Raw genomic sequence first — 5,343 nt, 5'->3', positions numbered from 1 at the left:
TGGAGGGAAGGGGCTGTGGCTCAGTGGTAGAGCATATTCTTGATATGCAGAAGGTCCCAGGTTCAATCCCCAGCATCTCCAGTTAAAGGAACCAGGCAAGTAAGTGCTGTGAAAGACTGCTACCTGAGACCCTGGAGAGCCACTGCCTGTCTAAGTAGACAATACTGACTTTGATCGACCAAGGGTCGATTCAGTATAAAGCAGCTTCATGTGATGTCTTTCGCATCACCTACTACTACCTGATCCTCTTAGCTGTAGATGTCAGGGACTGAACCTGGGACTGCATGCCAACCAGATGCTCTATTACTGAGCCATGTGGCATCCCTTCAACTGCTGTACACTTTCAGAATCTTTCTCTGACCTTCAGATAGATAGAACATGTAATCTAGAATACAAGGAGCCGCCCACTGTTAGCTCCAGGCTGAAGTCCCTTAATAAAAGATGAGTTGGTTACTTGTATTTTTATAAGTGACCTGTGACACTGAGGTACAGCGAGCTCCTTTAGGCATGGTGCTGTACTACAGGCTCATCCTTGTTTCCTCTGTGTTGTTGAGAATTTGCTGTCTGATCAGCATTTAGTTACTTATTCAGATATGCTACTTTCTCCAGAGAACTGCTTAAGGGAATCTATGAATGGGTTCGGCGAAAAGTGCTTATGACCAGAGTTTAGACCAGGGCTTATGTTTTTATGGCTTGCTTTTTTATTATTATTTCATTCATTGCTTTTATGTTATGAGCTGTCTCCAGGTGACATATAGATTTTCTAAATAAATACATAAAGAAATAATGGCATGTGTCTTCCCGCTCTGTGCACAGAACATCAGGTTTTTGTGCATTCACTTTTCTTTTTTTCCAGCCCCTTCCAAACCCTGGAAAGACCTGGGATTGTGGGACCCACATGGGGGAATAGCTGTGTGGTTTGGGATGGGGTGGAGTGAGGAAGGACAAAAGGGTGAAATCCCTCCTACTTCCCCGTTTCCGGAATCTCCAAGGGTCAGGAGGTGTGTGTGTGTAAAGTGCCTTCAAGTCGCAGCCGACTTATGGCGACCCCTTTTGGGGTTTTCCTGGCAAGAGACTAACAGAGGTGGTTTGCCAGTGCCTTCCTCTGCACAGCAACCCTGGTATTCCTTGGTGGTCTCCCATCCAAATACTAACCAGGGCTGACCCTGCTTAGCTTCTGAGATCTGACGAGATCAGGCTAGCCTGGGCCATCCAGGTCAGGGCGGTCAGGAGGTAGGTGATGCCAAAGACCTCTTACTGAGACCCTAAATAATACCATTGCCAGCCAGAGTAGACAATAGCTTGATAGAACAATGATCTGACTCAATTTGAGACAGCTTCAGGTGGCACCCATAATTCTGCAAACCCCCAGGTTTTTCTTCCTCGAACCTCTTCTTTTCTGCATGCTCATTTCAAAGCCCTGCCTTATTCTTCTCCTTTGTTCTCCCTTGTAATAACTGAACTCATGATTCACTATTTTTGCATAATTTTGTGTTTTCGGGAACTATTTCCCCCATAAATATATATATATATAGATATAGATATATAGATAGATAGATAGATAGATAGATAGATAGATAGATAGATAGATACACACACACTATATATATATATATATATATATATATATATATATATATATATATATATATATATATATATATATGTATATCTATTATACATAGACTGTATGTGTGTTTGTGTGTGTGTGTATTATACATAGACTATAAATATATAGATACTGTGTATGTGTGTATGTATATATATATATGTATAATATTATACATTATACATAGACTATAAATATATATGCATAGTGTGTGTGTGTGTGTAGATAGATAGATAGATAGATAGATAGATAGATAGATAGATAGATAGATAGATAGATAGATAGATAGATAGTTGGATCCAGTGGAACAGAAATTTCCTGCCTTGCCCCTCCTACTGATTTATACCAAGTGCTCCTTCTGGGGGATAGAGGACCTTGAAGAATCAACATGAGAAGGGTCTGCAGTGGAGAGGAGGGGGGAAGGCCACTGCAAATTTTCATGCAAATAACATAAATTATTCATGCAAAAAACATAAATAAAGAATACAACACAATATGTACCCACAATATTATTGAATCCACAAAAATGGGTGGAGTACTGGGTGGAAGCCCTTGACCAATATATGCACTTTAAAAAAAGTGAAATATTTCTAATGTAGTCACATTACATTTTCAATTTATTAAATTTTAAATTGATTATATGGTATTGTATTTATATTTTTAGAGAACTGTGATTATGATGTATTTTATATGACATTAGCCACCCTGAGCCTGGTTCACCAAGGGAAGACGAGATGTTATTACTATTACTATTATTATTCTACTACTACTACGACGACGACTACGCCCACGCCTGATTCTGACCTAAAGCCAGAAGTGCAAAGTTTAGGCTGACACAAAATGTGTAGTGAATCTGGAAGTTTTCTCAAGCTACCCAAGATTCCACCGTCTGTGTAATCAAAGTTTACTTTAGCTGAGGATACTGTTTGCTGAAGAGAGATTACCACGGCTATATTTGCAGCAGCTATTATTGCTGGGGAATCAGAAAAAGTTTAATTAGGTCATGCACTGGTCAAAAGGTATATTTGGGGAGGACCACTTTAAATCAATTAGCCCCCTGGAAGAATTTTTCAGAGTGTTAAAAAGCTGTGGACTTCTCCACAACATTTCTAGCATGTAAAAATGCTGCTCAGCGGAAGAGAGGGTCCTGATTTTCAGCTCGGAAGTCTTAGCTGCTGGTGCATCAAAACATCTTGTTTATTTTTTTGATGTATCAGCAGCTAAGACTTCCGAGCAGAAAATCAGGGGCATTCAAAGATCAATTCAGGTGGGATAGTTGGGTTGCCACTTGTTAGACCCCCCCCCATTTTGTAGACCAGCACTCTCTTTTCCGATCTGGCAGACAAACTTGTATAACTGTTCCTAGATAGCACCACTTCTGGAAGCAAGTGGGGAATCAGCATGGTGTAGTGGTTAAGAGCAGTGGGTTGGAGTGGTGGACTGAGCTGGAGAACCAGGTTGGGTTCCCCACTCTTTCACATGAGCGACGGAGGCTAATCTGGTGAACTGGATTTGTTTCCCCACTCCTACACATGAAGCCAGCTGGGTGACCTTGGGCTAGTCACACTCTCTCAGCCCCACCCACCTCACAGGGTATCTGTTGTAGGGAGGGGAAGGGATGATGATTGTAAGCCGATTTGATGCTTCCTTAAGTGGTAGAGAAAGTCGGCATATAAAAACCAACTCTTTTTCTTCTTCTTCATTCATGTGAACTCTGTGTGTGGTGTATGGTGTGTGTGTGTGTATGTGAAGTACCGTCAAGTCACAACCAACATATGGCGACCCTGTAGGATTTTCAGGGCAAAAGACAAACAGAGGTGGTTTGCCATTGCTGGCCTCAGTATAGAAACCCCGTCTTCCCTGGTGCTCTCCTTGGTGCTGACTCTGCTTAGCTTCTGAGATCAGGCTAGCCTAGACCATGCAGGTCAGGGTGTGTATTGTACTCCATATAAAATCTCCCTGCCTGTAGAAAAGCAGATGCAAGGAAGACAATTCTAACAACCTAACCTACTCCATGACATATAATTTTGTGTGCAGAAAGGTTTTTTTCCCCACCCAAAACTTTCAACCATGTGATTCCTTTCCTAGGGCTGAAGTGGAACTGTTCAGGCTCATATCACTACCTTGCCTACTATATGTGCAAACTTAATCCATCAATTATAGACCAATAATAGATGCAAAAAACAACAAAGTCTGAGGATGAGACCAGAAGTTCAGCTGGTAAAGCTTTGCTTTTTATCACCCAATTTCATACAAACCATGCATCACATTTCATGAAAGAAACTGCTATTAATCTAATGATGCAGGCGTTATGTGTCTATATTAAATTTTGAATCCTTCAGCTACAAAATTAGTCCAATCACAATGCACTGTGAAGCAGGAGAATTTTCAAGAGACCGTAAAGCAATTCCCCAGTCTTTCCATTTACTGTCTACATTGTTCCCCTCCTTGAATGTTATATCTGTGGGGATCTCATTCAAAGCCAGAACTAAGAGTTCAAATTCTTTGGAAAAGAAACAAGTCACATCTGTTTTAAGATCAAAGTGAATTTTAACTTTTGTGCCTATTAACGCTGCAGAATATTTTCGCACCCGTGAAAAATAAATTTAGCACTGGAAACGTCTAAATAAGAGCCCAACAGCAAATCTATCTGCCGGGCTGGACCTTATGGGGGTCCCCTCCCACATTAGGTGTGCTATTAGATCATTCAGTCTTTTGGCCGACTCCATACCAGCCCGGTTAGCCAGTGTGTGTTTGCTTCCAGTGCCTGAACTGGCAGCTGTATTTAGGCCAGGACTATTAATAGAACCTGCACACTGCTGCTATTTTAGCACCATCTATTGTACTGTTTTAATTTAGTTTTAGTCCAAACATTTATTTTAAAAAGGTAAAGGTCCCCTGTGCAAGCACCGTGCCATTCCTGACCCATGGGGTGATGTCACATCCCGACGTTTATGAGGCAGACTTTGTTTAAGGGGTGGTTTGCCAGTGCCTTCCCCAGTCATCTTCCCTTTACCCCCAGCAAGCTGGGTACTCATTTTACCGACCTCAGAAAGATGGAAGGCTGAGTCAACCTTGAGCCGGCTACCTGAAACCGACTTCCATCGGGATCGAACTCAGGTCGTGAGCAGAGCTGTTGACTGCAGTTTACCACTGTGCCGCGGAGCTCCTAAAACATTTATTTAGCATATTTTAAATTGTTTTTACCTGCCCTGAGCCCTGCTATGCAGAGGCAAGGCGGACTATAAATATAAGTATAAAGAAATTCATATATACATACATAAAGAGGTTGGAACCTTATACAAGTATACCTCAGAGATATTGTGGGTTCGGTTTGAGACTACCGCTAGGGCTGTCAAAAAAAAAAATTCGGTACAGTTCGGATTCGGCCGAATTTGACCCTTGTGGGTTCGGTACGTGCCGAAGTCCGAACTCCCCCGCTTTGGATCCCCGGTAATTCGGGGGGATCCGGAGTTCGGGGGAAAATTCGGCCCCCGGGGGCCCTTTAAAGGCGCGCGGGGGCCCTTTAAACTGATCTGCGCCTCCCAGCTGGGAGGCGCAGGTCAGTTTAAAGGGAAGCCCGCCCCCCTTCAGCGGGCTCCACTGGAGAGGCTCGGGCTGCCCTTTAAACTGATCTGAGCCTCCCAGCTCCCAGCCGGGAGGCTCAGATCAGTTTAAAGGGCAGCCCGCGCCTCTCCAGCTGAGCCCGCTGAAGGGGGGCGGGCTGCCCTTTA

The sequence above is a fragment of the Euleptes europaea genome, chromosome 17 (assembly GCF_029931775.1).
Source record: "Euleptes europaea isolate rEulEur1 chromosome 17, rEulEur1.hap1, whole genome shotgun sequence".
Lineage (NCBI taxonomy): Eukaryota > Metazoa > Chordata > Lepidosauria > Squamata > Sphaerodactylidae > Euleptes > Euleptes europaea.
Note: the sequence above shows the minus strand (reverse complement) of the source record.